General features: G+C 38.7%; 1 protein-coding gene across 4 annotated transcripts in view; it reads right to left on the bottom strand.

The window, feature by feature from the left end:
• Positions 1 to 12,028, bottom strand: part of TMTC1 (transmembrane O-mannosyltransferase targeting cadherins 1) — a 261,487-nt gene that overhangs the window by 189,910 nt on the left and 59,549 nt on the right. The gene's annotated exons all lie outside the window — the stretch shown is intronic.

The raw sequence follows: 12,028 nt of genomic DNA, 5'->3' as shown, positions 1-12,028 counted from the left end.
CCAAACTCAAGACAAAAGGCAATCTGTGGACACTGAGGTGTTATTAGGAGACAAGAATTTTAAAGCAGTTATTGTAACTATGCTAGGAAAATATGCTCATAATGAGTGAACAAATAGGAAATCTCAGCATAAAATGCAAAATAGATTAAAAAGTACTAAATGTAAATTCTACAACTAAAAAAATATATAAATCTAAAATACAAATTCCCTGCCTGAGCTGAACAGCATATTAAATAGTAAAATTGAAGATAGATCAAAAGAATTGATCTAATCTGAAGAAACAAGAATAAAATCAAGAAAAATGAACAGTATCTCAATAACAATTTGGAACATCTAATATCCACATAATTGAAGTCCCAGAGGAAGAGGAAACAGAATAGAGCAGAAAAAAAATTTTAAAGAAATAATGGCCAAAATATTCCCCAATTTTGTGAAAGGCATAAATTTAAGATTCAAGAATTCAGTAAACCCGATAAAGTATAAACACAAAGAAAGCCACACCTAGAAGAAAATAACACATTAAATACAGGGGAACAACAATACAGAAAGGACAACATAAGGCCGTGGACTATTACTATTAAAATGCTGAAACAAAGCAAGTAGGGGGCATTTAAAAGTAAGTCTAAGAAACTGAGAAGGACAAAATGATTTCATGAAGATAAAATCTCTCTCCCGCTACATGGTAACAGTGGTCACTTCTATCAAGGACAGAATAGAAACAATAAGGGGACTCAATTTTCACTGAATGCCCTTCTGTACATTTCATACTGACTTCTGAATACCATTCAGCTATTCAAAAACACTAAATATTTTTAAAGCCTAAATACTAAAAAAAATTACATCTTCTCTCTGTTATAAAACCTATGTTCCTTTTAATTTGCTATTTCATGCCTAATGATATTGTTAAGAGTTATTAAAATATACCTTCGTAAATCTAGAAGAAATGAACATGAGCACCCAAGAGAGAAGTCAATGAAGTCAGTAAAACTGAGGAGAAAAAACTGATACGAGAAAACACAGGACTGGGCTTCAGAATAGAGAAAGAAGTGCTTCCATCTGTTATAGAAAAACTGTTCCTTATGAATTTGCTTTTTCATTCCTAATGAAATGGCCCCAAATTACGTACCTTTATAAATATACGCTACTAAATCTAGAAGTAATGACAAGAAGCATCCCACAGATAAGTAGAGTCAGCAAAACTGAGGGGGACAAAATATGAGTACAAACCAGGTTAAGCTTCATGATAGTGAGAGGTGGTCTGGAATTTGGGAGGAAAGCTCAACCTGCATTTAATTTTCACAGCAACTTCCCTTTACAAGGTATATGACAGACTCAGAAAAAAATATGATTTCATATTTAAAAGCCACAATTTAATTATCTGCACCATTTTACCAGAAAAGCAGCTTAGCATAATGGTTGATAGCACAGTTTTGAGCTGGCTTAAATTGCTTCAAATCATGGTTCTGTCACTTATTAGCTGTGCAACCTGGATAAATGCCTCAGTTTCCTCATCCAGAAAATGGGAATAATAGTAGTACCTATCTGATGTATTCTTGTAAAGATCAAATGAAGTAGCACAGTACTAAATTGTTTAGAACAGTATCTGACACGTAATAAAGTATCAATAAATGTTTATATATGTTTATAAATGTTATATAGCATTTTAATTAAGCATTACCTGTATTAATATAAACCCTGTCGCTTAAAAACCAATTTGTCTTTGTGCAAAATATCTTCAATGATTTTTCTATTTGATTAAACTTGATAAGTATAAGCTATTGAAATAATGTACAAAAGTTTTTTAGCTTTACAATGGCTACAATCTGCTGCTCTGGATAAAGGAAGCTCCCTTGCCACACAGTGCCATGTATACACTCCACCAGGGCTTTTCTCAAACGTAAATAAACTCGAAGTGTTTAAAGAAAGGAAAATTAAACATTAAAAGTGGAATTCTAGGGGACTTCCCTGGTGACGCAGTGGATAAGACTCCCCACTACTAATACAGTGGGCCCGGGTTCGATCCCTGATCAGGGAACTAGATTCCATATGCATGCTGCAACTAAGAGTTCCCATGCCACAACTAAGGAGTCCACATGCTGCAACTAAGGAGCCCGCCTGCCGCAACTAAGACCAGGTGCAACCAAATAAAATAAATAAATAAATATTTTAAAAAGTGGAACTCTATATGTGAATTATATTCCAATAAAGCTGTTTAAAAAAGGTACTTAAACAAGCTCTCCTTTAACAGTTGGAAATTTTGCAATTCATTTTTCTCCTTGTACTCGTATTTTCATTCTACTTTTCCCACAGAAGTGTATCTTGATACTGTATACTTTACTGGTCAAGTTGTCATTCTTATCTTAAACAAAATAGGTATGTAATCTGAAATTAATTTTAAAAGATAATATTTCCCGCAGGGGAACAAGGGTGGATGATGATTTGATTGTCAGTTACCTCACTCCAAAAATTTAAAAGTTTCACTGACAAAGAGATGTTTACTCTGTGCGGACTACACATCTTAACAGCATGGTGTTCATTTAACAACCCGCAGAAAGGTGAGCACAGAAATAAGGGATGCACTGAATAGCAACAGGACAAGTGTGACCCTGAAATTCATGGGAACAACCCGAATATCTGGTGTAGATTCATTTCGAGATTGCAGATGGAATTTCCAAGATTCGAATGTTCCTTAAGACATGCAACTGTGGTTCAAAGCACTAAGCTGTCACGTAAAGCAGCACAGGGCTCAATCCACATTATCTCTGTAGTCTGGAACAGATAGAGGTGAATTTCTCATTCTGGTAGTGTGGCAGCTAGATCCTCCCATGGAAAAACAAAATGCTAGATAAAATATTTTTAAAATCCAGTTTGCAAATATATTGATGAGCTGAGTAAGAACTTCTCAGAGACCAAAAATTAGGTGCAAATGGAACACCAAAAAGGTAAGGGGACTGCAACAGCATTTGCTAAGCAAAACTGTAGTACAGCTTTCTAGTCCTTAGCCTTACAGGCACAAGAGAAGAAAAGAAAATAGCCCAGTGACCACCCAAGATGCGGAGTCAGTAAGAGACTCTTCCCCTGCATAAGGCTGGGATTCTAAAGGATTATGCTCTCAAGGTAAGGGCACTGCGAGGAAACTGAACTGACATAAACGTTGGCAATGGATAGGGGGGGAAAAATCTCCCTTGAGAATTTATAATCACAAACTGACAAGCATAAGGTTTCACAGCTTGAATTCATACCCCTGTATTCTCCAAAAAACTTCAAGTTGAAATTTAAAGTACTCCTGGGTTTTGCACTGTCCTCCAAGCAAATGAAGCAAATGCAGACTGTGCAACCAAGGCATCCAAGTAGTCACACAGAAAACGTTCCAAGAAATACAGGCTCAGAGTAAATCATCGAAAAACATGCAAGTAACAAAGCACCATGAGAGAGCCTGCAGGAAAAAAAAAAAAGCCAAAGTGAGACCCACAAAGACTTCATAAATAAAAATTATCTGAAACAGAATACAAAATTCTGTATTTTATCAATCTAAAAAGCCATCATTTTTTTTTTAAAGCATGAGTTATTATGTATCATGCTTGTTATTTAGAGGAGTTTTTTTTTTAATTTTTATTTATTATTTATTTTTCGCTGCATTGGGTCTTCGTTTCTGTGCGAGGGCTTTCTCTAGTTGCGGCGAGCGGGGGCCACTCTTCATCGCGATGCGCGGGCCTCTCACTATCGCGGCCTCTCTTGTTGCGGAGCACAGGCTCCAGACGCGCAGGCTCAGTAGTTGTGGCTCACGGGCCTAGTTGCTCCGCGGCATGTGGGATCTTCCCAGACCAGGGCTCGAACCCGTGTCCCCTGCATTGGCAGGCAGGTTCTCAACCACTGCGCCACCAGGGAAGCCCAAAAGCCATCAATTTTAAAATGCACCATTATTTTATTTAACGCAAAGAGAAAAAACAACACTGACAATTACAACTGTAAGCTGCATCCCAATTTCAGAGATGCCAAATATGGGGGAAAAATGTTTATCTTAGGAGGACTGATATGCAGTTATTACATCAGTATGTTAGTACTGAGTAGTAAGAATGCTCTTGTTTAGGACCGATTCCCTGACAGTTGGCTTCCTGCAAAGCTCCATGGAACCCTTTTACAACTCACTGCTTTTCAGAGTCAATCCTGGTAGATTACTGAGACTACAAATCAAGCCAATGGTCTGCTATTGAGCTGCAACCAGGCTTGGACCTCAGACTCCTTCCTCATCAAGCTAAGGGAGGGGCTGGTATTCCCCTGACCATGAATACTGAGGTGGCAGAACAGAGATGAAGGCCAAGGTTTAGTCATGTCATAATGCTATACCCAAAGGTTTGAACTCCATGCATTTATCATATTAGGAGAGGAGCGATATTACCCCAGTCTTGCAGCTTAAACATTCCACAACCCTAGATCCATACTCCTTTTTCTATTGTTTTACAACTCTCCATGCTAGAGCTCTGAGCATATCCCACAATACAATGGGCAAGGGGGGTGATGATCACATCTACATGGACAGCTGTTCTGTGAATTTCCCCCAATATAAATGGCGCCCAGTAGCCCAAGGTGTGTACTCTTAGGTATTTCACATTTTCTTGCTCTGTAATGTCTAAGGAATCTATAAATATTTCTAAGAAGGAAAGGAATATTAAAAAGACTAAGAAGATTTGAATGAAAACCAAAGAGAATTTCTAGAAATAGAAAGTATAATAGAATACTGTATTGTATATTTAAAATTTGTAAAGAAGGTAGATCTTATATTATGTGTTCTTACCACACACATAAAATTAGTAATTATAATAAAGGAGGTGGGAAGAAACTTTGGGAGGTAGTGGATGTTTATGGCCTTGATGGTGATGATGGTTTCATAGGTAAATACTTATCCCCAAATCCAATGAGTTATATATTAAATATGTACCACTTTGTATATGTCAATTATATCTCAATAAAATGTTTTTTAAGTAAGTTGTGAAATGTTAAACTCCATGGACAGTTTTACAAACACAACAAATCAAAATGACAAAAGAATTGGTGAAGTGGAATCAAACCTAATTAAATTATCCAGAACATAAAGAGACAAAAAATATCTGAAAGCAGGGCTAACAGAAATGGAGGAGTGAGAAAGTTTAACAACAGGAGATTAAAGGAAAGATAAGAAAAAATGAAGTAGAGACAAAATTTAAGTAGATAATGGCTACAAATTCACACACACACATGCACACACACACACACACACACACACACACACACACACACACACACAAATATACAGATTGGTGAAAAGCCCAATCCATGGGTTCAGGACTTCTAACATATCCCAAGCAGGATAAGTAAAAATAAATCCACATCTCAACTACCAAGATGAAAATGCAGATGACCAATGAAAAAATCTTAAAAGTAGTCAAAAGGGGGACTTCCCTGGTGGTGCAGTGGTTGGGAATCCGCCTGCCAACGCAGGGGACACGGGTTCAAGCCCTGGTCCAGGATGATCCCACATGCCACAGAGCAACTAAGCCCTTGCACTACAACTACTGAGCCTGTGCTCTAGAGCCCGCGAGCCACAACTACTGAGCCTGTGTGCTGCAAGTACTGAAGCCTGTGCTCCACAACAAGGGAAGCCTGCACACTGCAATGAAGACCCAACACAGCCAAAAATAAATAAATAAATAAGATTAAATAAATATATAAATCCTGTTTAAAAAAAAAAATAGTGGGCTTTCCTGGTGGCACAGTGGTTGAGAATCTGCCTGCCAATGCAGGGGACACGGGTTCGAGCCCTGGTCTGGGAAGATCCCACATGCCGCGGAGCAATTGGGCCCATGAGCCACAACTACTGAGCCTGCGCGTCTGGACCCTGTGCTCCACAACAAGAGAGGCCGCGATAGTGAGAGGCCCGCACACTGTGATGAAGAGTGGCCCCCGCTCGCTGCAACTGGAGAGAGCCCTCGCACAGAAACGAAGACCCAACACAGCCATAAATAAATAAATAAATAAATAAATAAATCTATTAAAAAAAAAATCAACTCCCAAATGCTATTCTAAATTCTGAAAGTAGAGATAAAATTGTTATCAATCACATATTTAGTGCTGATTAGAGCTAACTTGATAACTTGAGAGGATTTCAACTATGATAGGGTTTCTTAAAGTTCCACGAGTTCTAGATCCACAAGATGCTTTAAAAAACAAGGGAACCTTGACAAAAATGTTAAAAAAGAAAAAATAGTTGTCAAAAGGAAAATACAGATTATATCGCAAAGGAATGATAGACTGACTGGTGACTTCTTGACCTTAACAACGGAAGCTAGAAATCAGAACGTTATCTTCAATCTGCTGAGAAAAAAATAACTCTCAATCCAGAAAGACAGATGTAGAGATAAATACATACAAAAATATCCTTCAAAAATTAAACTGAAATAAAGATAGTTTAACTACAGAAATCTAAAGGGGTATGCCACCATCATACACTTACTTCAGGAATCCTAAGAAATATTTTTCAGGCGGAAAAGTGATTATAGATAGGAGGACTGAGGTCAATAAGAAATAAAGAACTGACTTCAAATACTGAAGGGGTGTGTGTGTGTGTGTGTGTGTGTGTGTGTGTGTGTGTGTAGACAGGAGTATTTATAAAAATGAGAAAGATGAAAATAAAATACATGACAATAATAGGACATATGTCATGAGAGGGTGACTGTATTTCTTGACTTACTGAATAATTTTTTTTTAATCTTTATTACCTGTGATTAGGTAATGAGTGTTTTTTTTTTTTTTTTTTTCTTTTGGCCATGCTACATGGCATGTGGGATCTTAGTTCCCTGACCAGGGATCAAACCCATGCCCTCTGCATTGGAAGTGTGGAGTCTTAACCACTGGACCGCCAGGGAAGTCCCTTGAATAACTTTTAGTATGGAACAGTAAAGGTTCATAAAATTAATGAAGACAACTATAAAGAACTACAGAGTAGCTATTTTGGCAGATATTAGAATTATTGTTTTAGGGCTATAATAATTAAGAGTAGGTAGTATTAGCATTGGGAAGGCAAAGGAACACAACAGAGAAACCAGAAACAAAAACACATATGTAGAAATTTAATTTATGACAGTCCTGGCCCTGTAAATCAATGGTAAAAGGCTGGACTTTGCAAATCATACTGAGATACTTGATTATTCACATGAAAAGTAAGAAAGGAAGGAAGGAAAACTTAGGTAAAATGAAGACAATATAAAAGTCAAAACTATGTTTTAAAAATGTTTAGAAAATAATGTAGGAGAACATATTCATGACCTCAGAACAGAGAAGGATTTCTTCTCTATTTCTTTAGAATAGAGAAGGTTTTGCATAAAAGGTGCAAACCATAAAGGAAAAGATCAATAAATTCAGCTACATCAAAATTAACCACCCTATAGAAAAAATTTGGCAAAACAACTTGAAAAGGTACTTCACAGAAAAAAAAGAAGCAAGTGGCCAATAATAATCATATAAATGTATGAATAATTTCATTAGCATTTAGGGGAAAAAATTAAAACACTGTGAGACAATATTTTACAACACACCAATCTGGCAAAATGCTAGTCTGACAATATCAAGTGTTGAAAAGAATATAGAGCATTATGATTACATACACTCTGCTGAATGTAGTATCTACTGTTACAATCAGTTTGGGGGAAAATGGCGTAATTAATGATGAAGATACACATGCCCTACACCCTGAAAAATGTCCTTTGTAGGAATACAACCTACACAAATCCAGGGGCATATATATGCATTAGACATGCAAAGAATGTTTATAAAAGCACTATTTGCAATAGAAAAAACTGGGAATCCAAATTTCTTTCCATCATTTTCTAGATAAGTAGTGATAGAGCCATTACACAGTTTACACAGCATTACACAGAATATTATACAGTTGTGGAAATGAATATAGCTACCAGTAATAACAAAGATTAATCTTAGGAACATAATGTTGAGTGAAAAAAGCAAGTTGCCTAATAATATATATTGTATGATACAATTTACACAAATTTATTGTTTAGGGATATAAACATATGTGGTAAAACCACAAAGAAAAGAAAGGGGAAAATAAACACCAAATTCAGGATAATGTTACCTCTGAGGAGGCTGGGAAAAGAATGGGTTGGAGGAAGGATGCTCAACTCAATAGGAACCACTGTATTATTAATTTCTTATACTTTCAATAAATTTTAATAAAATTCTTTAATCAAAATTTAACTTTCAAAGTAAAACAAACAGAAAGATTATATAAAAATGAACCAGGCTTCCCTCGTGGCGCAGTGGTTAAGAATCCGCCTGCCAATGCAGGGGACACGGGTTTGAGCCCTGGTCCAGGAAGATCCCACATGCCGCGGAGCAACTAAGCCTGTGCGCCACAACCACTGAGCCTGCGCTCTAGAGCCCGCAAGCCACGACTACTGAAGCTCACAAGCCACAACTACTGAAGCCCGCACGCCACAACTACTGAAGCCCGCACTCCTAGAGCCTGTGCTCCGCAACAAGAGAAGCCACCGCAATGAGAAGCCCTTGCACCACAACAAAGAGTAGCCCCTGCTCGCCTCAACTAAAGAAAGCCCACGTGCAGCAACGAAGACCCAACGCGGCCAAAAATAAATAAATAAATTTATTTTTTTAAAAAAGTGAACCAACAAACACAAGCTAAAATGCCATAGAGTTCACATTTTTTATTACAAATGACAACCTAAAATTCATTATAAAACTTGGCTGTATATCTGCCAAGTTCTTAATGTAGTAATTTCTTATTTTGAATTATCAGATCATATAATAAAGGCAGAATTGAAAGACTACATGAATAACTGTGTTTATAAAACAGAACCCAGATAAATGACAAAAGTACTATAAAATATATATTCTTTATGCCTGGTTCATAATGAATTATATACCCTAAAGAGACAAGATGCTCCAGTAATAAAGTTTTTGTCATTTTGGGAAAGATATTTATTTGATCTGCTATTTCATAATAGTCTACCATTTGCTACAGCATTCAATCTTACATAAACAGCATTTCAAAGTCATCACTGGAGCTGACTTCCCAGGGGAAAACGATGACACTTAAGACCCCCAATTGTTAAAATCCAAACTTCAAAACTTTATTTATTAATTCTGCCAATGATATTTCAAAGAAGTGCATCTGAACCCAAAGAACAGGCTGTCGCCTGGAAGTAGAATTCCATTCTAGCCTCTCAACTTTTTTAAGACCTAAGCCTTTATAAACAGACCCACCTAGGCTCAGAATTCCACAGCTCAACTGGTTGGTTGCCAAGTATTCGGCCTGAACGGAATTTAAAAACATACACCATGTTCTCGTTCCTCTAACACTGCTCTGGGAAACAACAATGTGGTCCCGGGGGACACCACCCACCCCGCAAGCCTGGGGGAGCTGCAGCCTGCACTTTGCGCTGCTGAGCCAGAGATGCAGAGAGTTAAGGAAGGGGGTGCAGCCTGTTTCAGGAAAACATCCCAGATTTCTGTCTCCATCTCTGCCTGTTCAATATCTCAAACCAGCTCACCATCTGTATTTGACATCTTTACCATAAGACATAGCAATTAACATGAAAGCTGCTCTTTATAAACACCAGGGACATTTCAACACAGTATTTACTCTGTTAGTAAATACCAGTGATTTACTAAGTAACAGAGATTTTATGCCATCTCCCAATGTTAATATTAACCCAGAGATGCTCTCCCTAGATTTTTAATAAAGCCCTCTGCTACCTAAGTCTGATTCTTTAAGCTCAAGAGGGAATAAGGCAAGTGGCCAACAAGCATATACACAGAGGTGCAGACCAAGTGTGTTCCCCCAGGAAGGCAGCCGGCCCTAGCCTCTCTGCAATTGCTTTGGAATCCTTCCTGCCTTCTCTCTATACACAAGCATTAGAATGATATCTGACCCTACTGCACCTCTTATTCTTTAAGGATCCAAAATCCCATCCCTAGTAAAGTGCTGCCCATACCAACACGATGCTCTCCAACCACAACAGGAGTATTTACTGGGTGTCAACAGCATAAAATAAAAACATTCCAGAGAACAAATCAGAAAAAAATGGAAAGCCAAGTAAGGCAATATCCTCAATATAGAGATTATTCTACAGTCATAAAGACTTGTTTATATTGATAAATTAAATGTACACATGATGGATTTCCCTGGTGGCACAGTGGTTAAGAATCCGCCTGCCAATGCAGGGGACACGGGTTCTATTCCTGGTCTGGGAAGATCCCACATGCTGCGGAGCAACTAAGCCCACACGCCTAGAGCCTGTGATCCGCAACAAGAGAAGCCATGGCAATGAGAAGCCCACGCACCGCAACAAAGAGTAGCCCCCACTTGCTGCAACTAGAGAAAGCCCACGTGCAGCAATGAAGACTCAATGCAGCCAAAAAATAAATAAATAAATTTATTTTTTAAAATGTACACATAATGATTAACCCTTCCAAGTATCTACATGACTTATAAGTAGCACTAGATGTAGTTAAGAGATAATGAATCATGTAAACATGGTAAGAGGACAGCAAACATCTTTCTCCACAGCCTTCCAGAAGGCACTGCTGAGCACAGCAGGGGCATAACACCACTGCTCCGGCCTGATTAGTCTGACAGCATCATCAGATGCAATTTAATCACCCCAAGTGTCAAAATACGACGAGGAAACCATACACATAATATTGCAGGAGCTCTGCATCTGGAAAAATTCAATGTGTGATTTATTGAACGTGTGCAAAAGCACTGCATGATCAAAGCAAAAGGAAGGAAAAGAGAAAAATGCTCAGTATTGTGGTCCCAGACTGATTTTCTGAAGCATGAAGTCTGCGATTTTGCATATTGTATATACAGCTGTGGATTACAGTGAAATGGGAGCCCCAAATCACAGGTAGAAAGCTTGGGAACATAGGGAACCAAAACACTGCTGTGAATGTTTTGTAGTGAGAGGGTTTTATCCCTCTCCATTCGCAGGTGCTTGTGCCAGCAGTGGCATTCTCCAGTTACTGCAAAAGGAAAAAGAATTGGAAAATTACGAGTTTTAAGCAGAGCACTGACTCTGCTTAAAATTTAAACCACACAATGCTAAGCATCTTCTAGGTGTGTCCAATAGTAGAAACACTTTTAGAAGAATAAGGAGCTTTATTAAGATGCTAGAGGTTGCTTTGCAAGAATATTACAATTTGGGGCTCCAATGACAGGAGCAACAAAAATGACATAATGTGGTACCTTGAGAACCAGGCCTCATTTTTAGATCCAGCCCCCTAATCAGCTGTGACAGAGAATGAGAATCCATGAGGCAACAGGGAGAAGCGACAGATGCTGGGAGACCACTCAGCTCTGGAAGGAAACAGCTGATAGCGGAGCAGCCTCTCTCAGGCCAGAAGCTCAAGCACTGTCACCTGAACTCAGCCCATGGGGAGGAGGCTGCCCACACCAGCTTCCCTCTAGGGCCTCCTAAGCCATCAGGACCAGGAGAGCCGCACCATGACAGCTGGAAGGAACCTCCAGTCTGAAATCAGGGGATGCAGGGGTTTGCAAGCTTGGCTGGGCCTTAAAATCACCCGACCTGCTCATGTGACACATCAGGAAAAGGAGCAGCACAGAGACAACTGAGTGAGAGTCTTACCCTTAGGACGTGGACTCCACTTTTCTAACTGCAGGTCCTCGATCTCTCACTGCACGAAGCAGATCAACAGCACTTGGTAGAAATGCAGGTTCTCAGGCCCATCGCAGGCCTTCTGAACCCAGAACTATTTTTAAACAAGATCCCCCAAAGAATCCCATGCACGTTAAGGTTTGAAAAGCACCACACTGTTTAACTCTTCGAATCCAGCAAAGCACAGACTCTACGGACAAACTTCTTGGGTTCAATCTCAACTCCTTCACTTACTAGCTGTGTGACCCTAGGTAAATTCCTTAAACTCTCTCTCTCAGTTTCCATCATCTGTAAAAATCATCACAATACCCATCTCATAGGGTTCTTGTGAGGGCACTCAA

Source organism: Balaenoptera acutorostrata, chromosome 11 (genome assembly GCF_949987535.1).
Source record: "Balaenoptera acutorostrata chromosome 11, mBalAcu1.1, whole genome shotgun sequence".
Classification (NCBI taxonomy): domain Eukaryota; kingdom Metazoa; phylum Chordata; class Mammalia; order Artiodactyla; family Balaenopteridae; genus Balaenoptera; species Balaenoptera acutorostrata.
The sequence above is the reverse complement of the archived record's forward strand: the minus strand, read 5'-3'. Positions and strand labels throughout refer to the sequence as shown.